This window comes from Cryptomeria japonica, chromosome 10, assembly GCF_030272615.1.
Source record: "Cryptomeria japonica chromosome 10, Sugi_1.0, whole genome shotgun sequence".
In the NCBI taxonomy this organism is placed as follows: Eukaryota; Viridiplantae; Streptophyta; class Pinopsida; order Cupressales; family Cupressaceae; genus Cryptomeria; species Cryptomeria japonica.
This window is the reverse complement of record NC_081414.1, coordinates 782,027,351-782,052,857: the sequence shown is the minus strand read 5'-3', so window position 1 is coordinate 782,052,857 and position 25,507 is coordinate 782,027,351.

The following is a 25,507-nucleotide window of genomic DNA, read 5'->3' as shown; positions in this document are numbered from 1 at the left end:
TAGAGCATAACAACATATACATTATTATAGGTGTGGATGTTTGAGTATATCACCTATATAAGGCTTGTCGAGTTCCTAGATCTGATGCCCATGGATATGCCTTGAGCACACAAATACCCACTTTGACAGGATGAGTGAAGGACTAATAATTTGACATACTAGTACATCACAATTGATTGGATCAGGATCAGAGATGTGGTTTTACATCTAGTTTGCGAGATGGTGATCTGGGCTACAAATCAGCCATAGCTACCCTAGATGTAGCGAGATGTGTTTTTGCTTAGGTGATAGGATCACATAGTCATCCCTTACTATTAGAATCGATGTATGATCTAGTTAGGGCAGGTTCAAATGATTCCACCTACCACACCTACATATGTCCGATCAATGAGGAGTGATGTGTAGCCACATACCTACTCTTTCCTACCATTGATGATGTACAAGATATTCTAGTGGGTGGTGATGATGATGACACACCACCCCAACTCATCATTGATGATGTCAAGGTGACCAAATAATTCACTGAGTGGTAGATCATAGTAGGTCTCTCTCCCCATGTTTCTAGTGGATTGCGAGTGAGGAGACATTGAATCCTTAGGAGGAGACACTAAGGAGGGGTTGTTAATTAGGCGATGATGACAAGAGACCAACAAAGAGGTAGTGGATAGCTAGTTAGAGCCTGGTGAGAGCTAGATGAACTTTCCTACCTAATGGGTTGCCACCATCACCTATTACACCTCTTGTACCACCACCAACATCACAACATGGACTATAGAGGCATCCTTGAGTAGGGTGCCTCCACAAGATCTTAACTAGTAGATGGATGATCCTAGTATGTTTTCTAATTTTAGTTTATATGATATAGTTCTTTTACTTTTGATTTCATATATGATATAGATATGATATGATGGAGATGGTGACATTTATATATTGTTTGTGATTGTAGAGTGAGTTGTTGAGTATTTGAGCTTCATCCACCAAGAAATTTTGAATACAATCCCATCTATCCAGATCTAGGATCGATTCTTGGATGCATATTGGCCACTCTCGTCAATAGGGAGGCACACACACCTATTCGATCCTATATCATGGTTCAGGACAACCTATGAGGAGGGATGGGTGAAGTTGGTACAAGGAGAATCACAACTAGCCATAATGATGGGATAGAAGAGACTACACCCTATTTGAGCTATGAATTATCATCATTGAGAAAGACCAGACCATGTCTCAATGCCAATTAAGTGTTTTGAGAGAGCATGTGAATCTTCATTGATCTAGGTCAGTGACCTTCATCGATAGGTTATCGCAGCACAACAAGGTGCAGCTGGTGATCTTGATCATCATAGAGTATGCTAGTTGATGACAAATCAGGATGAAGCATGATAGAGGGAAGCCACCATGAGAGAGGAGCTAATAACATAGAGAGAGAGAGAGAGACCACTGTGGAGCTATGACGATAGTTAAGAGGACGCTTCTCATAGAGCACCATAGTTACGAGGTCACACTAGACATTAGTTATGTAGCCTTCACGCCAGGATTAGGATCCTCCAACATCAATGGTTTTAAAGATTGATGGCTTCGAAGGGTCTTGAGAACAATTTTTATATTGTATATATTCATATTTATGACATAAATGTACAACATTATTTTCATATATATAGATGTACTGATGTAGTTTCATAGACACATATAATAGAATCACATGTTTTTGTAGTGATGTGATACATGTTCATGAAGACTAGACATTGACATATATATACATGATTCTTTGGTTCAACCATATCTTGTTTCATCATGGATGGATGCTTTTCTATTTTATGCTCATTATTTATATTCATGTGATGAATTGTTAGATTAGATGTATATCATGATTTAACCTACATATGTTGTGCACAGGCATATAATTAAACTTTACTATAATATTTGTATACATGTTTCTAAGATATAGAGGATACATGTATGATACACATATAGACACCTACATGCAAATACATAGTCCATTAAACACAATACACCACTGAGAGGGGGAGGGGGTGAATCATTGGTTCTCAAATATCTTTTCTTTTGCAGTCCTTTGTGAGCACACCAGTTGATAGATTTAACTTAATGCAGACTTACCAGTTAAAGAGCTGACTAACTTAAATGCAAAACACACTCACAAGGGAATATCAAATAACACCAACATATACGAGGGAAAACCAAGATGGAAAAAACCTCGGTAAGAAATGTTGTTGGAGTCTACTACTCCAATCCAACCTCACAATGAATCACAGTTATATAGTTTAGGGCACCAACCCAAGGAGAACCAACCCCTGACTTTAGGGCACCAAACCAAGGAGCTACAACCCCTATACCGAGCTACAACTTAGTGTTCACAATGTAAACATCAAATACATAAGTGGTTATCTTGTTACAAGTGAATCTTTCAACCATTATATATATATATATATATATATATATATATATCAGTGAGATACCTTCTCTGCTTCACCAACTCACTTCTCTATTTCTCTTCACCTGCTGCTTCTCTACTGGTAAAAATTACCAGTATATCTCTCTTCTGGACTTCTCTCACTGAATTTCCTCTTCACCGCTCCTCTCTTCATCACTTCTCCTCTCTATCGGTTCTCTATTTATCTTCTCTACAACTTCATTTCTACATTGCTAGTATGAACACTAGCAGTTCTTCTCTCCAACCGGTTGAAAGCTTCAACCAATTTCTCTCTCACTCCCACTCTATTTACAGATGCTTGTTAAGCACTTGGCTGATTTTCTCTTAGTTGCACAAGTCTTCAACTTTGCAATCACACAATATTCTACTATTCAGTAGCACTAAACATTCTCTTTAGCCACACACTTATAGTCCAGTTTTTCCTCCAAAAACTGATTCAAATCTAGGTGGTTAGGGTTTCTTCACCATCCTCAGGGAAAACCAAATCTAATCAGATCTTGCATGATCTGATCTTTCTGACATCCGATTGCACAACTCTTCCATATTTGCATCTTCTAGATCATGCGTTCCATCTCTAGCGACTTGCATTTTACCCTAATAGATGATCCCTTGGTCAATCACAAAAGAACTATCTTGTTGTTACCTCTATCGCCTTGATCTTCTCAATCACTCTTCATTGACTTGTAGTTGTCTTCCATACCTCGAGCCTCAAACCCCTGCAACCATTCTGCAGCATGTCCAGTGATTTGTGTTACCATTCATTAAAACCAACCAACCCTACAACAACCCTGTCGATGTACATTCCATCTTTATCCAAAAGAAGGTTTGGCACATTGACTCTGTGTGGCATCCATATCGACTAATTGCCAGCTTGGCACTTCATGTTGGTCCAAATCGAATCACCGGCCAACCACTCAACCGGTTCTTTACTACTGGTTTGCTAGCCCTATCGGTATCACATGCTGTATCGTTAACCTCATCATGTCTGCATTTCGCTGAACTATGGGTGGAACACCTTGACCATTCATCAGGTGTGTCTTTATTTGAGCAAGCTCATTTTCTCATTTCCCCAAGGTGGAGAGTCCTCTGCATCTATACCTTTCTCATATTATCAGTGGGCTTACATACTAGTTATCACACTTGATGACCCCAGTTAGCAACCTTTTCTAGAGTCCTTCATCAGTCAGACCATTCTCCTCTGACTATATTTGCTCAGTTAGTTTGTCTGAATGACAAACATATCACTCTTCTTCAGCATGCCTTCTCTATTGGTCCAGTGCATAACCCTGATCTCATGCACTTAAGACATTCCCTCAATTCACTGGTGGATCTAGAGTGATCCTTCAAGTCCTTTCTTTTACCTCTTCACTGTTATCACACCAAACTATAATGCCTCAATGCATATAGGAGATAAGCCCCACTTACTTGTTGGAGTAACACCTTGTCATTTGCTCATGTGATTTCCTTGTTTGTGCAGCATTTCTTCAAATAGACACATGTGATCTGGTGTGGACACACTCACTGTTTAGTGATTTCTTCTCATGATGACTGCATCTTCAACTGGTGAGGGTCTGGTAGTTCTACAACCTCACAACACACTAGTTCATTCTTCTCTACTAGTGTTGATGTGATTTAGATAACATTCTGCCTCTTCATCACAAACAACCACTCAAACACTTCTCTATCTCATCACACATGTCGGACACTAACTTGTGTATTGGTGACTCCTGAGGTCATCTTCCTTACCTTTATCGGTGTTCTACAACACAATGTGATATCTAAGATATCACATCCTTTATTCCTTCATTTGGGAGCTACACATGCATCTCATCTACCGGTGTTCATCTTATACCAGTTGATATCAATGACAACAAAATGCTAGCAATCTCCCCCTTTTGCATTGATGTCAACACATGTAGCATCGAGCATACTACAGAATCCTTCTCCCCCTTTGACAACAATGGAAAAGGGCATTCTTAGGATGTCATACCTCCTTGTCTTTATCAACACTGACTGACTACTTTCTCCCCCTTTGTCTTCATTGGATGTAACACTTACTTTGATATCACTTGTTATCTTGTCATTGGTTGTTACATCTTTTCAAGTCACAACGCTTGAGATGGGGAACTTAACCATTAACTGATACTAATTGATCATGCACTTCTGATGCAATTTGAACTCAATTTATAGAAATATTGATACCAATTGTTGATGTCTCAATGAATACTAATCACTTGTCGGTCATCTTGCAATACCTTTGCATTTTCCATCTCTTGCAGTTTGGGCAGCCAGTACCCTTGCATGTTCAAGCAAGTCAACTCTTCATCATGAGCACTTGAACTCCTCCTCAATCATACATCTCTGGTTCTTTATCTCTAGTCAGGTACAATACTAGAACTCTAATCTTTTCCATATACTAGTTTAGCTGTGCATATGTGATCATCTGATGATCCTTCAACTCTATTGTATCTAGCACGGTCGATGACATGATCCTGAATTTTCCCAATACCATACAATGACATCATCATGCCAAGAGACAAATCGGTTAGCCCTAAAACATGAAAGCCTGAATGATCAACAACTGGGGCCAACATATGTCTTTCAGGTCTTCATCAACACCCTTTGAGACATAATTTCACTCTATGCTATCAGGGCTAATGCAATGCTCTCCAACCTTATTGTCTTACATAACCTACAAGTACCTATTAGCATCCATGTTGGTAACATCCTGCACGTATCAATTAACATCTAATGCGAATTGTTAACCTTCACCCTTTGAAATATGCAGTGGTGATCTATCACTGATCTTTAGGTGTGTAGTCAAGGCAACATCTACACATACCTATCTTTACATTCTCTTCTTTCATACAAGCAACATCATGTTCTTTCAAGTTGCGTCTTCACTAAGGGGGTGAAAGATAAACTCAATGTGTCACTCCCCCTAAGATCTTGCATCTCCTTTAGGCCTTAGGAGACATCACTTGTGCATTGAGTGCATAGTGCCAATCCATGGTCTTCTTCCTCCATACCTGTTTGATCTCATCCTTCTTCCCATTTCCAGACTCGGGAGCAGGTCTTTCCTTTTTCTATTGATGGGTCCTTCCATTTCCTGATTCTTCATTATAGCTGGAAGTAGTGCTATAGTAGCACACAACATTCATCCCAACATTATGTTTGGGAAATATCTTGACATACCGGTTTGACCATCTTCTCCTGGTCATTTTTCTTTGACTAGCAATCGAAACCCGTGATCCTCTTTCTCCTCTAGGGAAATTTCTCCTTTGGTTCCATGCAAATCTTTGCCTTCCATATGCTCTTTCTTCGCTTATCTGTAGATCATGACCATTTTGTCAGTCTCCATGTAACTAGAGGTTCCTCTTTCTGCATTCAAACTCTTTATGGCCATATCCATTATAGTTATGAAAAACAATCTTTGCATAACTGGGAGAAGGAACATGCATGTATCTACTTCTAGATACATCCTTCCCATAAGCATGATTTCTATGGGATCCTACATTATTATTTTTAGATCTCTTTCTACATTCCCTTACCTTATATCCATAATCATTACGTGTAAAGTAGTAAGCGGTAAATGATGACATGTGACTTACATATTTACTTTGTCATGCATGAGGAGATCTTGCTAGTTTTGCATCCCCATCTTCACCTTTTTGAGAATGGATCCTTGGTTATCCATTCTGAGAATCTCTTCCATCTGATCTCTTCTTCTTCTCCCACACTTGCTTCCACCTATGGGTGGTAGCATTTTTTTGTCCTCTGCCAATGGAGGATCTCCTTTGCTACTTCCTCATCTTCCTACTTCTGATGGAGTTTTCTTCTTCATCCTCGCCTTTCCTTTGGGATCTGTATGAAGATTCCTTCTTGCAACATTGATCTTCACTTTTGTCAGCAAGTCCACACCATTTGTGGTTAGGTCAACCTTCTTTAGAGGAACATATCTAACTAGAGAGGTCTGGCCTTTGTTTTCTTTAAGCCACCATTGAAGTTTTTTTGTCTTTTATCTCTAGCTGAGAGGCTAGATCTTCACACCAACATTTCTTGGTTTCTTCTACTCAAGTCTTCAATTCTGAGATGCATTTCTCAGATTCTTCAAGGAATTTGACTAACTAGTTTTGGCCCACAATAGAATCATTCTTGAATATCTTATATTCCCTTTTAACTCTATGGAGTTCTTCAAGTGTTTTGACAAGATCTCCTTCAAGGTGAACTTCTGCTGCTTCTTCATCATCAGAAGGATCTTAATGGCAAGATCTATCTACCATGTCTTCCTCTTCATCATCATCACTACTCAACATTTTTTGTTGAGGGGAACTGTTTGCCCAACCACTTTCAAATTCTTGGGCCATGAAGAGTTAAGCTCCTTCTTCATCACTGCTATGGCTACTAGTAGATCTATGTTCATCATCCTGATAAATATGAGAGGCATTTCTCATATTTGCTTGAATTTTTAGTTCTACAGTTGATGGTTAATTTCCATAGAGCTTCTTCAATCATTCCCATTATCTCTTTGTTGTTTTACACCTATCCACCTATGAAGAGACATCACCGGTGAGTCCACTAAAAATAGCCTTCATGGCTTCTTCATTGCACTTGTTTCTTCTTTGTTCTACAAATCTGGTAGGAAGATTGACCTTTCTAGGGAGACCATCAATTACTAACATCCATACATCAAACCCTATGGAGGAAAGGAATACCTCCATTTTGCAACTCCAAACAGAAAAAATTGAACCATCAAATATAGGAGCGAAGATTGATACTAAACAAACCATTGTGTCCTTAGGCCGGAATCTACCCAAGTTGGAGAACACTCTTCTAATTGGGAACCTATGCTCTGATACTAATTGTTAGACACAATGCACTGCTGAGAGGGGGAGGAGGTGAATCAATGGTTCTCAAATATTTTTTCTTTTGTAGTCCTTTTTTAGTACACCGGTCGATAGATTTAACTTAATGTAGACTTACCAGGTAGGGAGGAGACTAACTTAAATACAAAACATACTCACAAGGGAATATCACACAACACCAACATATACGAGGAAAACCCAAGATGGGAAAAACCTCAGTGAGCAATGTTGTTGTAGTCTACTACTCCAATCCAACCTCACAATAAATCATAGTTACATAGTTTAGGGCACCAAACCAAGGAGCTACAACCCCTACACTGAGATACAACTCAGTGTTCCTAATGTAAACATCAAATACATAAATGGTTATCTTGTTATAAGTGTATCTTGTAACCATTATATATATATATATATATAGCTTACTCTATCAGTGAGATACCTTCTCTGCTTCACCGACTCACTTCTCTGTTGCTCTTCACCTACTACTTCTCTGTTGTTAAGACTTACCAGTATATCTCTCTTCTATACTTCTCTCACTGAATCTCCTCTTCATCGATTCTCCTCTCTACTGGTTCTCTATTTATCTTCTCTATAGCCTCCTTCATTTCTGCATTGCGAGTATGAACACTATCGGTTCTTCTCTCCAACCAGTTGAAAGCTTCAACTAGGTTCTCTCTCACTCCCACTCTCTTTATAGATGCTTATTAAGCACTTGGATTATTTTCTCTTACTTACATAAGTCTTCAAATTTGCAATCACACAATATTCTACTATTTAGCAGCACTAAACATTCTCTTCAGCCACACACTTATAGTCCAGTTTTCCCTCCAAAAACCAATTCAAAATCTAGTTGGTTAGGGTTTCCTCACCATCATCAAGGTAAAACAAATCCAATTAGATCTTGCATGATCTAATCTTTTTGACATTCAATTGCACAACTCCATCATATTCGCATCTTTTGGATCACGCCTTCCATCTCTAGTGACTTTCTTTTTACCCTAATAGTTGATCCCTTGGTCAATCACAAATGAACTATCATGCTGTTACCTTTGTCACCTCAATCTTCTCAATCACTCTTGGTTGACTCGTAGTTTTAGTCCAGACCTCAAGCCTCAAACCCCTACAATCCCTCTGCAGCATGTCTCGTGATTTGTGTGACTTTTCATTAAAGCCAACCAACCCTGCAACAACCCAATTGATGTACATTCCATCTTTATCCAAATGTAGGTTTGCCACATTGATTCCATGTGGCATCCATATCGACTAACTTCCATCTTGGCACTTCATGTTGGTCCAAATTGGATCACCGACCAACCACTCAACCGGTTCCTCTTTCCTGCTAGTTTGCTATCCCTACCGATATCACACACTGTACCGGTAACCTCATCATGTCTGCATTCTGCTGAACTATGGGTGGAACACCTTGACTGGTCGTCAGACATGTCTTTCTTTGAGAAAGCTCATTTTCTCATTTCCCCAAGGTGGAGAGTCGCCTGTATGTGCACCTTGCTCATATTACCAGTGGGGTTACAGACTGGTTATCATGCTTGATGACACCAGTCATCAACCTTTGCTAGACTCCTTCATCAGTCAGACCATTCTCCTTTGACTGTATCTACTCAACTAGTTTGTTTGAATGACAAACATATCACTCTTCTTCAGCATACCTTCTCTCACTTAAGTCATTCCCTCAATTCACTGGTGGATCTAGAGTGATCTGACAAGTCCTTTCTTTTAACTCTTCACTCTTATCTCACCAAACTATAATGCCTCAATGCATATAGGAGATAAGTCCCACATACTTGGTGGAGTAACACCTTGTCATCTGCTCATGTGAGTTCCTTGTCTGTGCAGTATTTCATCAAACAAGCACATGTGATCTAGTGTGGACACACTCACTATTTAGTCATTGCTTCTCATGATGACTGCATCTTCAACCGATGAGGGTCTAGTAGTTCTGCAACCTCACAGCACACTAGTTCATTATTGTCTACCAATGTTGATGTTATTCAGATAACATTTTGCCTCTTCATCACAAACAACCGCTCAAACACCTCTCTATCTCATCACACAAGTTAGGCACTAACTTGTGTATTGGTGACTCCCAAGGTCATCTTCCTTACCTTTACCGATGTTCTTCAAAACAAGGTGATATCCAAGATATCACATCCTATACTCCTTCATTCTAGAGTTGCCCATACATCTCATCTACCGATGGTCATCTTATACCAGTTGACATCAATGACAACACAATGCCAACATAGTCACTCCATAACATAGAGATATATGGAATTGTTTTGATGAAGAAATGTCATAGAAAAACAACCCTACATAACTAAGGGTTGTTCTTATGACATATAAATTCCTTCTACACATAATATCAATGTAAATGCAAAACATTCATAGGCTCTTTAAAAGGTTGCCATCTATATGAGACAAACCATAGGCACCAAAACTATAAATATAGGTGATTATGTACAGAACCAACCAATTTGGGCTAGATTTCCCACTTTGGTTGTGTGGCATGTTAGCATTCTTTTAATTCCCATAAAGAACCAAGCCACCTATTTTGAAATTTTAAGAGAAGGACACTCTGGTTATACTATTTATATAAGGATTTTTTATAGGTTTGGAGATGTTGAAGGGCCTTTACGCAACAATCATCTAACAACTCATGCTGGTTGATACAAAGGGTATGATAAGAGTCATCATAAATTATCCCCTTAATGGAAATGCATAATGAAGAAATTTCAAACTCTAAGGGAGTGAGTGCATCAGTTCTGTACACAAGGTTATAAGGTTTCATTCTTGTATCTATACATACACTTTTGTGATAGGCTTGTAGTGTATAGGTCAATTGAGTATTCCAATATTTATCATTCTTACTAATGGTTTTGTGTAATATCCACTCAATATTCTGGTTGGATACTTCTTCCTGACCATTAGACTGAGGAAAATATGGTGCAAAAAAAAGATGCAAAATGTGAAATTTTTCTAGAAATTGCCTACGCTCCTTGCTCTTAAATGGTGTACCATTATCAAACATAAGGACAATAGGTAAACCAAAATGAGAAACAAAATTATCTAAAATAAACCTACAAATTATACCAGTAGTGGTGGACCTTAGCGGTATATCTTTGACCCACTCAGAGTGAAGTAATCTATAGCAGTAATGATGAAGGTATGTCCTTTAGAATAAGGGAGAGATATCTTACCTACATGGCAGCTCGAATAAGGTTACTATATTATTGACATTGAGGGAATTTTTTTACAAAGGCAAATGAATCTTATTCCATTGTTTGCCAATAATACCCCATGTGGGTTGATTTATGAATTGGAGATTTACCTTCAAAGTTCGCACCTCCAAAACATGAATGGGCTTCCTGAAAGGCAATATATATCTTGGCTTTATTTAAAAAATGTAGAAGAAGACCACTGTATGATCTTTGATAAAAAGCATTAGATAAGAGAATATACCAAGTAGCAAGCTTTTGAACCCAAACATGCGTACTCTTACTAGCGTCATCTGGAAAAATTCTACTATTAAGATAGTTATAGATATGCATAAAATACTCTTCCAAGTCTACATGAGCACACATAGAACTATCAAATTCAAGTTGATCAGATACAATAGGAGAGCAAAGAACTTGTATCAAAAAATGATACTCATTTTGAGTATAGTTTAGGCCTACAAGGGAAGTAGCACTTGCCATTGCATCTACATGATGATTTTCTCTCTAAGATATGCTATCAATAGTATAAGTGGTGAGATATTTGAGTATGGTCATGACTAAATATTTATACTGAGATAATTTCAACTGGTTAACATGTTATGTTGTTGTTACTTGATTTACAAGAAGTTCAAAGTCCCCATGAATGTGAATATGCTTCACTTCCATCACAATCATAGAGCATAAGACAACAATTAGGGATTCATATTTAGTGATGGTACTAGTGCAATGGAATTATAAATGAAAGGAAAGAGGGACTACCATTCTTTTAGGTGAGCTCAACACAAAACCCACTCCTGAACTAGTTTGACATCTCGATATATCGAAATACATGACCCATATGGGCTCTTGACTAATTGTCAATGATCCTCATTAAGGAAGAGGTCTAAAGTAGGAAAGTATTTGATAGTAGGGTATTCAAGTAATTGGATGACAATACCTACCCTTTAGTTGACTTCTAAGCCATCAATTTTATATCAAACTCAGAAAGAAACATTACCCACTTATCTAGCCTATCTAAGAGGTCAAAATTTGAAAGAGATGTTTAAGAAGATTATTTTTAATGACTACTCATATTTATGGATGAAGGATATAATACTTAGCTTCCATGTTGCAAAGACAAGATCTAAGCATTTTTTTCTATTGTAGAATGTCGAGTTTCATACTTGACAAGAAATTGGCTAATGTAATATACAACCCTTTCTCGACCATCATCATCATGATGAGCTAACAAGACTACTAGATAGTTAGATGAGGCAGATATGTATAAAAGGAAGGGCCTATCTAACATAGTCGACATCAAGATGGCTGGAATAGCCAAATAATTCTTGATAGAATCAAATGGTTTTCTGACACTCTTCATTCCACTTGAAATGTACATCTTTCTTCAACAATTATGTGAATGGAAGGGTATAATCTACCAATTGAGCTACAAATCTATGAATGGCCTGAATATTCCCTTGCAAGCTATGAATTTGAGATATGTTCTTTGGTGGAGGCATGTTACCAATTTCATCGATTTTGTTCGTATCTATCTTGATTCCATAGCGAGAGACAATAAACCCTAAAAAATTTCTAGCATCAATACTAAAAACACACAAGAGGATTTGTCTCATCTTATATAGTCGAAACCTTTCAAAGATTGATCAAATATTCTTGACACTATCTTGGTAGATAATCAACTTCATTAAGACACCATTAACATAATGTTTTAAAATATTAAGGATGAAATCATGAAATATGAGTCATGGCTCATTGGTAGGTTTCTCCTACATTCTTCAACCTAAACGACATGATGGCATAATTGAAGGTACCCAAAAGGTTGTAAAAGCAGTTTTGTACTGATCTTTCAGTTTAATGTCAATCTAATTATAACCTAAGAAGCCATGCATGAAAGAGACAAAAGCATAACCTGTAATTGAATCTAAAATCGTATCAATATTCTGGAGTAGAAATTCATTCTTGAGGGAAGCATTATTTAAATCTTGAAACTCAATACAGATTTGGATTTGAACATTAGGTTTACCAATTGGAACAATGTTCAATCCAAGGAAAGTAGTCGATAGGATGGATAAAACCAACTTTTAAAACCTTTTCTATCTTTGTCCTGACTAACGAGGCTACCTTGGGATTTATTTTTCATATCTTTTTCTTTATAGGCTTGGCATTAGGACTTAGCATATTATTGTGAACTAGAATTAATTCAACAATCCCTGGAATTTCATCATATAACCAAGAAAAGATATTAGGAAACTAATGTAGGACATCTGAATATTCCTTAGATTCCTCTAAGGATAGACACTTTCAAACTTTTATAACCTTATCAAGAGATTTATCATCCATGGCAACATTAATAGTTTCTCTCATTATGAGAGTACCATGGCCTTCTGGATGAGATAAAGATATGCATTCCTCATCATGGGATAAGTGATTTTCTTTATTAATACTCATGACAAATTCCCCAAAGTATGCTTTAGCATTCAAATAATATGGGAATTAACGTTTATGATGGTAAGAAGGTAACTCAACAAATAGACACAAGAATTCATTTAAGGACTCATTTAAAGGGAAAAGGTCCAAATGAACTTTGTTAGATGGTGTTATAGTATCAATGTATTCAGGATGTACAAGCTTAAGAGGAAGGCTCAACAAAAATTATGTTGACAATTAACCATCGTTTAGCCTTGTAAGATGTAGGTCGATATCCTAGTCTAGTGTTATGATGATGCAGTTTAGGTTTTAGAATCTCAATATCTTAGCAATTAGGTCCACAACCTATGCCATCATAACCAAGATTTGATACAATATTATACCCTAGACCATAAAAATCACATAACTCTTTAAAACTCAAAGGTTTTGCATAGAAGATAGGAGCCTTTTACTCGAGATTTTTAGTGACTCTTTACACCTAGCTTCAAACTCTATCGGTGACTTGTGGAAAAGAATTAACTTGCCGATAAGTGTAGAACTCCCGATGAAGATTGTGATAATTCTTCGTTTCAAATCTTCTTTTTGTTTTGGGTAGTTATGGTAATGATATCACTTGTCACTGAAGGCTTGCATTTCCATGGTCAACATCGATTGTTGGAAACTTGGGAAACTTACTCAAATCCCAAACTTATGAGTTATAATAACTAACTCTTTGATGAGTAAGAATGCATCTGCATTTAGTTGTAGTTTACAATGTTGGTGAATTCGCCAATGGTGATTTTATCCGATCATGAAAATTATAAGCAGCACTGAAAACTCTTCCTCCTTTGGTGAGTTTGAAAAGTATGACAACTTGTGAAGGCACACAAACTTGCCAATGAAGCCTTTCTCTTGCTAGTGCCTTTTCTAGTCTTTTAGGAAGTTGCTGACAACTATAAAATGTTTGAATCATCATTTCCTTTTCAGAAAGTTATGAGTCTCAGGGAAAAACACCAATTTGTATTAACTTGAAACTCATTACTCTCCTTATCAACATCTTTGAAAACTTGATCAACCATGCAAAAAGAATATCCACAAATCCATCAAGTCCATCAATATTTTGTTGAACTTAGTGGGATAACCTATTTGATGGGTCCTTCACTTTGGTGAAAATAAGAATATCCACAACTTTGTTTAATTTGTTAAATAGCCGATGAGATAGGAGACTTATCATTTGAGGATTATAGGAGACCTTTCAAATCAACAACTATTGCACATAAAATTTTAAATGCTAAAAAGTTTAAATATTACCAAGTTTAAAATAGGGTAACAACTGGCTCTAATTGGGGACAAGGACTGTAAGGGATGCAGGATGAACCCATAGGTTTTGCAAATGATTAATGTCATATCCATTGGGAAATAGAGTCATGAAAAGAGGAGACCACAAAAGGAACTAACTGGAGAGACCAACATCAAACCAAAAATGGGATGAACACAACCAAAACTTCTGACTAAATATGTACATGGTAGGGAAATCCTACCTCAAATTTATCAAGGCTTGTCAAACAAAACCATTCACAGAATTGAGAGAAATAGGCGCCTCTACGGAAAATTGATGTGCATCCATGTGACACTTGTAAGTTGCATAGCTGGAGTAAATAAACATGTATAAGATGAGAAATATCTTTGAGAAATGAACCAAACAACCATCTCTCATCATAAATCTATGGGCTCTCTTGAATCAAATTGGTACCACTTTGAACATTATTGGCAACTTTTGGAATATTCTCAAGCATACCAATATCCTCTATCTAAAGACCCCTATGATAGTTTGGATCGGATGAAATCAATCCTTGAATTGGACATCCTTTATACAATTTGTGATTTGAAGATACTTGTGTAGATACAATGATTGAATCTTCTTCTTGAATGTCAGCTTCTAGGAGCATAGGATCATCTTTTATCAAAATACTTTCCTCTTCCTTTGTCATTAAAATTTCAGAAAAATATTTCTCTATAGAATATGAGAATGAAGAAGAAGGGAATACATCCACATCTCTAGAAATACTTGTAGAAATAGATTCACTAGATGGTTTCAAAGAATCTAGGTAGCCACCTTCGCCACAGAGAAAATAATCTTTTTTTCTGGAGTTTCAAAAAGTAAGTCATCAAAATGGAAAGACTAAAAAATTGGCCAATTAACCATCTCCTTTATCAATGTTTCTTTATTATTATTGTCGCTAATGAATTTAAATGTTTCATATTTAATTTGGAAGAATGATGAAGAATGTAAACTTGATGACTCATTTCCTAGTGCTTGAAGCTGATCTAGAAGTACATCAATATCTTCAAAAGTAAAGGTCTCCAATTATGAAGGAAAAGAAGATATTTGTAGTTTCACTTGTAGTTGCCTCTCCATTGGTCATGGAAATGAAAGGTTGCTCAGAAGTTATTGAAACTTTGACATCATCAATGCTACTATCATCTCATTTGATTGGTGATGGAATAATAGGAATGTCTTCTCCACAAAACAAATCATCATTAGAAGAATTAAGACACCAATTTAGAATAAAAACCATATAAGGTTTCTCTTTATTTCTCTCCTCTTCATCATTTTATTGAAGCTTGGGCTCCATGGAAGTCTTCAAAACATTTGATACCTTTTCTTCAAACTCCTTGTTTTTAGGTTATGGAAGACTTCTTCCTTGTTGTGGTAATCTTCATAATGCTCATGGCATACATAGATGCAATCTTCTTTTTCTTCTTCACACACTTTATTTTGATCTTTCTTTTGACATGTATCCTTGTGAACTGATATGGCTTCATCTTCCTCAACACATGCATAATATGATGGATCTTTTTCAAAACTTGGATCATAAGACATCTCATTGGGAATGTGCACATCTTCAAGAAAATAATTGTATCCCTCCTCTTTTTGTTCAATCATTTCCAATTTTCGAAGCAAGGAAGGATGCACTTTGTTAGGATAAAGTTGCCTATTACTGTAGAAGATTTTCAAAAATTGAACTTGTTCACCATCATTAAGATCTTGATTTCTTTGAGAAACAAGTGAAACATAAGGATCTTTTTCTTCATCATTGTTGTTGTTTACCTCTAGTTCAAGTGAATGATCATGAGCAAGAAACAAGTTTATCCTTCCTTCTTTCTCTTCAATTACTTGCAAATATTGGAGTAGAGAAGGATGAATTTTATTAGGACCAAGTTGGTTTCCACCATAGAAATTTTTCAAGAAGATGACTTGTTCAAGATCATCAAGACTTTGATTATGTTGAGCAACTAGTACAGGAGAAAGATAAATTTTATCTTCATCTCTCTTCAATTGTTGTTGATTTAAGTAAATTATTATAAGCAACAAAACCAATCTCTTTTCCATCTCATTCTTCAATATTTTGCAACACTTGACATAAGGAGGGGTGAATTTTATCAAGAGTAAACTGCATACCACCATAAAAGCTCTTCAAGAATTCAATTTGTATGGGTTGATCAGGAACTTTCTTCTTTTGATATAAATAGTCTTCATCATCACTTTCACTATCACTTTCCAACTTTCCTTTGTACCAAACCATTGCTTTGAATTTGATATTTCAAACAAAGTCACCAACCTTCATTCTGAAAAAGGTACCTTAAAATTTCTGAGGAAGAAAACACACTGGTATTTCTCTCCCCAGCAGAGTCCCCAAAAATATGCTGGTAAATAGAGTTGTCACTGTGAATTCTCCTTCAAAATTGACCCTGTTTGCTCGAAGAGCAGTGAAAACTGTTCTAAGAGTTGGAGAGATTGTGGTGAGACCATAATATTCCTTTACATTTGAGAGGGGCAACTGCCTCATATGATGGGGGTATTTAATATTTTTGTGTACTTCTAACCTGAAAGTACATAAAGGAGAAAACACAAAACTAAAGAGAGATAAGTAATGAAAACCCAAAAGTAGACATACAAACACCATATGAGATTCACGATGAATAACAATTTCAAAGGGGTTTAAGCACAAGATGGGTTTAAGAAATGCAATGATGATGAAAGAAGCACAACAAATCTCAACATATGAAGATATAGGCTATACTAGCATAGACAAGACAAGATACCAGGAAATGACGTGCTTCATCACGTCAATTACATAGATTATTAAACTAAAAACCAATAGATTCCACTGATACACAAAGGGATTACTAATTTAACAAATGAGAAATTAGTAGTTCAATAAATCATGAATACATTTAACACATACGAACTCAATGCATTCTTCATTATTAATTTTGAAAATATACAAGTCCAAAAGCTTTGTGTACAAAATGTGGAAACCAAAAGTTGTCAAATAGTTTCTCTACAAAATTCTCTAGAGTTTTTCCTTTGTAAGAGTCCTCCTCCATTTTTACAAATTAATTGGCCTTGTATTTATAGGCTAGAGAGAATAACTACCTCATAAATACTTGGTCTAACTACTTAGGATAACTAACTAAGTGAACACTTAGAATAACTACTTAAGATAACTACCTAAATAGTTACTTAGGATAACTACCATAAACGAACACTTAGAGTAATTACCCTTTTGAAGACAAGTTAGGATTTAGCTAACTTTTACAAACATTAGATCCAAATTCTAACTTTAGTAACATCAAGTGACATAAGTCACAAAATGACAATTTGAAAATAACAAGTTAGGAAAAAGACCAAGTTGTTGCAACTATAACACTACCTTGATCACTAATGTACATTGATCATTCACCCACGACATTCCTTCAAACACAAACAATTAAATTCCATTTCCTCATTGTAATATTCTCATAGCACTTCATTGGTGCGCACCGAGGAGCGCTCTGAATATCTCTGTTTTTTCGATTTGAGGATGCCTTAGTGAGCTCTTTGGTAAGATCTTCATTGTGTTTTGTAAGAGTCTCTCTTAGAGATGTTGCCATTTCAAGATCTAGCTACAAAGCCTATTTTTCTTCTTTTTCTTCATGCCAATGATCATGCAAAGTTGGCTTCTCATGTTTGATCTTAACAATCTCATGATCTCTTTCTTTGATTAGGTCTCCAACTGCCCTTCTTGCTTCAAGCTCTTGGCTCATGTGGATAGTTAGGGCTTCTAACTCTCTTCTTTGATTTAGCTTTTCACCATTCAGTTTATCAACTTCTTCAGCCAATGCATCAATGTTAGCTTCATTTGAAGAACTATTATCAGATATTTCCAATAGTTGTTCAGTTAGCTCTCTCCTTTTGACTTGTGAAGCTTTAAATCTAACCCTTAGGGTATCAAGCTCTTCCTTGGTAGCTTGAAGAACTCTAGCCATCTCAAATTAGCTCATATCCCCCATGGTGGATTTAGGGTTTCCTTCAAAGCGATTAAGCCTTAAGGAAGTTAGGCTCTGATACCAATTGATAGACTTATAAAGAATTGAAAGGCGGGGGGGGGGGGGTGAATCAGTGAGAACAAAAATAATACCACTTTAAAAATTGACTGATAGAGATACTTAACAAGTTTACCAAACACTATGCATGCAATCCAAAATGATATTAAAGCATCCACAATAATTAAAACATCCACCATAACACAAGTGTTTATACATGGAAAATCCAAATGGGAAAAACCACAGTGAGATGGGACTCACAAGTTAACTATTTGTAGTAATAGATAACTGATCGGTTAAGGTCTACAAAAGTTCTCTGCTAGGAGCGAATCCTATTAAAGATCCCAAAGCTTTGTAAGGAGCTATACCCTGTTAAAGGTAGTACCCTGTTAATAATGGATGACCTTGTTAAAGGATTTGTACATTGAAGCTTGTTAGAGCTTACCCATTTAGGGGATTTGACTATTGTAGCGATTAGAAAACAATAGGTGGTGTGATCTAGAAGTAGCACAACTTGCTTGAATAGATCCTCTTTTGCTTAATCAAAACTGCATCACCAACATATTTCTGTAATGCCTTCAACAACTTAACACTTCTATCTCGCATCATATCATATGTCAAAATAGTTCATCATAATTTCATTAAATGGACATTAGATTTCATGTTGGCATAGGAATCATATCACAATTTCCTAGGTGCAGTGTGCCTGGACAATATAACATAACTTATCACAAATTTCCACCAAATCTGTCAGTTAGGGGTAACTCATCACACAATCAATGAATACTGGTTGGAACACCGATACTGGTTTAGCATTAACCACATTCAACACATAAACTGATTGGCCTTGATTTACTTCTTTGATGGTCTCCGCTGAATTTACAAACCACTTTCTTTAGATAGGAGCGTGATGAAGCTTGAGATAGTATTACTATTGCAAGACAATAGTTGTGTTTACAATGAGAGCCAAGAACATGAGAGAGTATTTCCTTGAGAGCTTTCTTTCCAAGAGTGTCTAGAGATTTCAATAAACAAGATGATTTGGTTTTAATACAATGAATAGCCAAGGATAGCCATTAGAGATTCATTCAAGTGAAGGGTCACAAGTCGAAAAATGTTTGATGTGGGATATATGATTCCAGATTTGGGAATTTGATAGGACTTTAGTGAGGAACACATACATCTACACGGTGTGCTACTATCCATACCAAGATGGTCCCAAATGAGGTCTAAGGGCAATTGGGGACAATCTATCTTTTGAGCTCATGATGCCAAAGTAATAGGATATTTATCATGAGCATTGTCATAAATGCACTAGGCGCAATGTGTAAGTGTCATAAATGCATCGAACATAATTTAGGACACTACACACACCATGGTTTTATTAAGTTGAAAGTTATGAAGGGGTTGGAACAAGCAATACCTACATTAACTTGGGTGATGTTTTTAGGAGAGGAAAGTTCCTTAGCTCATAAAGATGAGACAAAGGCTCATGGAGCCAAGGGTAGAAATGATAATTTTGAAACCCTAATTGATGAAAACCTAAACCAGAGTGACAAAGATGTAGGAAACGGGGGAATAAAATTAGAAACTCAAGGGAATGGGAACCCAAAAAAAGAAACTAAGAATACACAAAACACAAATAGAGGAATAGTGTATACAATAGGAATAAAAGATATGTTGGAATCAGGGATCACTGAGAAGGGGGTGAATCAATGCTCTACCAGTTAGCAGATTTTCAAACTTAACTTTAAAGCACCACAAAAATAAATATGTAATTAGAATGCAAAAACATAGAACAAACAACCACAAAAGAATAACACCAAATTTTTACATGGAAACCCAAATGGGAAAAACCATGGCGGGATTTGAACCAATATTATTCCACTATGGCCAGTAGAAAACCAATATTATAATATGGGGAATGCATAAGAATTCAAGCACACTGCCCAGAGCTTACTGCTCAAATACAATAAGGGCTACCACCTCGAAAGGCTCACTTCCTAACTAATTAGTTACAATGGTGAATTACAACAAAAGAACTTTGAAGTAACATCTACAATGCTTGGATTAGTTCCGGTTGAGTGCCAAATATACTAACTGGGTCACCTCTATAGATCTACTCTATTTTTCCCTATTCACTGTTTCAGTTAGCTACTGAATCAAGAATGTGCACGTGAAACTATGCCAAAATAGATTCTCAATCACCACTCACTCATATACAATCATACCATCCTCCAAATAGATCATCTACACCAAACTTATATATCGACAATCACAAAACGGTCATTTATCATGTCATCCTACTTGTGTAATGTGTAATCACATGTCGAATTGACTAGATCACCAAAATAATAATAGAATGATGTTTCTATGTTAGCTTTATCAATCCAAACATGATATAATGCACCGCAATAACCAGAAAGCTTTCAAACCTAGAACTGGTTTATTCTTCCTAAAACACCAATTAACTGGCTACCGATTGACATCCACTTCTAATTGAGAAGAATTAAGGCCATTGGATCATATCTCCATGAGGAGTTGCCATCAATGGCAACCCTAAACTAGTAATAAACCATCAAAAGCCACTAGATGAGTGCCAATTGTGAAAAATCTCCCCCTTTGGCATTGATGGAAACACTCATGAAAAAAATGGCTAAGTGTTCAACACTGTACACCAGATCAAAAGAATTTCTAAGGCTCCCCCTTAGACAAAGAATTACACTCTTCCATATTGTACATTTTTCACTGTTTCTCTCCTCCTTTTCAAGAAATGCCAAAGATGGGGTGCTACCCAAAACTTATAAATAGAGTTACTTGCCGAATATATGCTACGAATACTTGAAGATGCTAGCAAAAATGATCTTCAAGGATCTTAGGTGAGTATCTCACCCACTCTTCAAGTTATCCAAAATAGTAATAAATACACTAAATACAATGGTGTGAATCTCTACTTCCTTTAGATCAAATGACATAGGTTTTGTCATTGTTAGTACCCGGAGGCAACTAAGAGGGGGGGGTGGGTGAATCAGTTGTCTATTAATTTTAACCCAAATATAACTTAATCAAACTTAATGCATAATACTAGTCAACCAAACTTAATGTCGGTTGACAGTTTAACAATTAATTATAGTACCGGTAAAGTTTAATGCATGAAACAGGAAGACAAATAACATCCATAACACATAACATAGATATTTGTACGTGGAAACCCTGTAAGGTTTAAAACAACAGTGGGAAACCTTACCCACAATTAGATGATACTACTACAGATAGTATGTGTGTACAAATGTGGTCTGCACATGTGAAAAGGCCAACTGCCTAGATCTCACTGCTCAATCACAAAATGGGAGTCACACTGACTACAATTGGATGGTTAAATCCAATGATAATGTACTACTCAAAATAACATCTTCATATGTTGGATTTTGTATCAGTTAAGCTCTAATTATCTTCTTCATACCTTCCTTGAACATTCAAATGATGTCTACATGTATAGCTCTTATTATACTCACATATACCAAATATTTCAACCTTTTAATACCTATTACATTCCCTATCTCCTTTCAACTTAATCTCACAAATGATATCTTACATATATACCAAAACCTAAGACCAAATGTGTAGGTCGGTTCACTAAGAATATTACAATTAAATCAATTACAAATGAATCAATATGTGATGCATCATGTCGGCTTAATGCATTTACAATAATAAGCAATCAATAAATAATCTCCATAATGTGTCGTGTTGATCTAGAATAGATAACGCTTGTTGGTCCATAACCTAGACCAATTTGCTGGTAACAACAAATATGCATACTCGATTAGACCAATAACCCAATCACCATAACCAAGTGTCCAAACCATGTCTTTGACATAACCAAGTAATCTCCAGATGATAACAAGTCATCCTCTATGCTGGTGAACAATATAACCTACCAGTGAACCAGATACCAGTGACTGTGCATAAGTCACTGAACATGTCGGTGAACATAACCAAAGATCTCTAGTGCTGATAAGTGCTGACAAGTGTTGACATCAATGACAAAACTAATGAAACACATCCATAATACCAACAATCTCCCCCTTTGACATTGATGGCAACACAAGATGGAAAAACCATCTAAGTGCCAAAACAAAAATGCCAAAAACCATAAACCAATAATCTCCCAAAGAGATCAATTACCAGGAATCAAAATGTATAATATCTCTCCAAAAGATAATGTGTTTTTCCATAGATATCACTCCCCCTTTGACATCAAATGCCAAAGAAATACAAAAAATAGATACAACTAGTTCATAGAACTAATTACAAATACCAATTGTTATAGCCAACTACTCCCCCTGAGAAGTAGCTCTCCTTCATCAAAGTTGGAAAAAGATTTCTTTGTTAATTCCTGCCAGTCTGATGCCATGCTCTAACTATCTAAGTCTCTACCGGTGAGGGTATCACCCCAAGCTACTCTCTGAGATATTCAAAAGTTTCCTCAAGCAAAGGCTTAGTAAAGATATCTACAATCTGCTCTTTAGTGTTCACATAAACCAATTTCACTTCTTTTGCTTCAATATTCTCTTTCAGAAAATTGAATTTGATAGAAACATGTTTAGTTTTAGAGTGAAATACCGGATTTTTGGATATATCTATTGCTGCCATATTATCACAGTAAATGATTATAGGTTATTTGCATTTTACCTTCATGTCCTTCAACATTTGCTTAATCCATAATACCTGAGTACAATTAGTTGCTACTGCAACATATTCTGATTGTATTGTTGATAATGATGTACAACTCTGTTTCTTACTCAACCAAGAAATCATTTTGCTACCAAGAAAGAATGCTCCGTCAGTGGTGCTCTTTCTGTCATCTACATCTCCACCCTAATTTGCATCTGTGTATGCACATAAATCAAAATTTTCATCTTTAGGATACCATAAACCAAGAGTTGTTGTGCCTTGTAGATACTGTAAAATCCTTTTCACTGCTAATTCATGATTTTCCTTAGGATTACACTGAAATCTTGAAACAATACATACTGCATTCATAATATCAGGTCTTGTTTGTGTCAAATATAGTAAACCTCCACTCATAGATTTATATCTTGTTGGATTAATAGGTGTTGATTCATCCTTTAATGATAGTTTGTCAGTTGTGGTCATAGGAGTACTTACCAGTTTAGAGTTTTCCATACCAAATTTATTTAGTAGTTCCTTCAAGTACTTAGATTGACATATGAATATACCTTTATCAATATGTGAAATGTATAATCTTAAAAATAATTTTATCTCCCCAATCATAGATATTTCAAATTCTTCCTGCATCTTATTAGAAAAGTCTTTACACAATCCATCTTCTCCTCCAAAAATTATATCATCAACAAAAACTTCAATAACCAAGATGTCATCATTAGTCACTTTGAAATATAAGTTGTTGTCAACATTACCTTTAGTGTAACCAAGCTTCAAAAGATATTTGTCTAATCTAGCATACCAAGCTCGAGGAGCTTGCTTTAATCCATATAAAGCTTTCCTTAACCTGCAAACTATATCTTTGTTATTTGTCAAAGAAAATCCATCAGGTTGTTCAATGTAAAATTCCTCTTCAAGATCACCATTTAGAAATTCACATTTAACATCCATTTGATATACTTTATAGTTTTTGTGTGCTGCAAATGTTAGAAATAGTCCTACTGCCTCAATTCTAGCTACCCGTGCAAAGGTTTCATTGTAATCAATTCCCTCTTGCTGTGAATATCCCTTACACAATAATCTTTCTTTATTTCTGATTACCTTACCATCTTCATGAAGTTTATTTTTGAATACCCATTTAGTTCCAATTACATTTTTGTTTTTAGGCCAGGGAACCAATGTCGATGTGTTATTCTTTTCAATTTGTTCCAATTCATCTTCCATAGCTTTAATTCAATGTTTATCTTCACATGCCTCATTAACTGATGCGGGTTCAATTTGATAAATTAGACATACCTCTTCATTTGCCAGTCTTCTTCTAGTCATTACACCTTGATACTTATTCCCAATTATCTGACTTTCAGAGTGATTCAATCTTACATACCTGGGTGTATTCACTTGCTGATGTTCTTCAGTCACTGTGGAATTCTCAGATGATACTAGTGTGATTGGATCAACATTATGTATAGGTTCATTTGTGATTATCTCAACTACCGGTTCAGAGTCCATAGACCTTGAATTACCTCTAAACTGCTCATCAATCTTCACATTTGTAATCTCAATGATTTTCTGCAACGTCTTATTAAAACATCTATATGCCTTGCTCTTAGATGAATAACCGAGAAATATTCCTTCATCACTTCTAGGATCAAATTTACCAATATAATCATCTCTCCTAATATAACATTTGCTTCCAAATATTCTAAAATATTTAAGAGTAGGAGTATTACCAAACCATAGTTCATGATGGGTCTTACCGGTTTCACCTTTAATGTGAACTCTATTGAATGTGTAAACCGTTGTATTTACTACTTCTCTCCAATATAAATGAGGTAGGTTTGCTTCTGATATCATACTTCTAGCTGCATCCAAAATAGTTTGGTTCTTCCTTTCAACAACTCCATTCTGCAAGGGTGTCTGAGGTGCTGATAACTATCTTCTGATTCCATTCACTTCATAGAATGTATTAAATTCCTTAGATGTGAATTCACCTCCTTGATCTGATCTTAAACATTTGATTTTCTTAGCGGTTTCATTCTCTACCATTTCCTTGAATAATTTGAATTTCCCAAAAGCTTCGATCTCTCCTTGAGAAAAGTAACCCAACACATTCTAGAATAATCATCGATGATTAGCATAAAATATCTATCTCCTTGTAAACTTCTAGTTCTTGTCAGACCACATAAATCAGTATGAATTAAATCAAGAACATTATTGGATTTTTCTGGAGTACTTAAAAGTTGCTCTAACTTGCTTTCCAAATTGGCATTCCTTACATACTGGATTGTGAGGTTTACAATCTTAGGTAGATCCCTTACTACCTTAGTTGCACTGATCTTTACAATGCAATCAATATTTACATGACAAAGTCTCTTATGCCATAACCAACTTTCATTAATATCTACAATTAAGCATGTATTCTCATTGTTATTCAAGTGAAAGATATTACCTCTAGTCTGATTACCGGTTGCAATTTCCAAACTAGTTCTTTT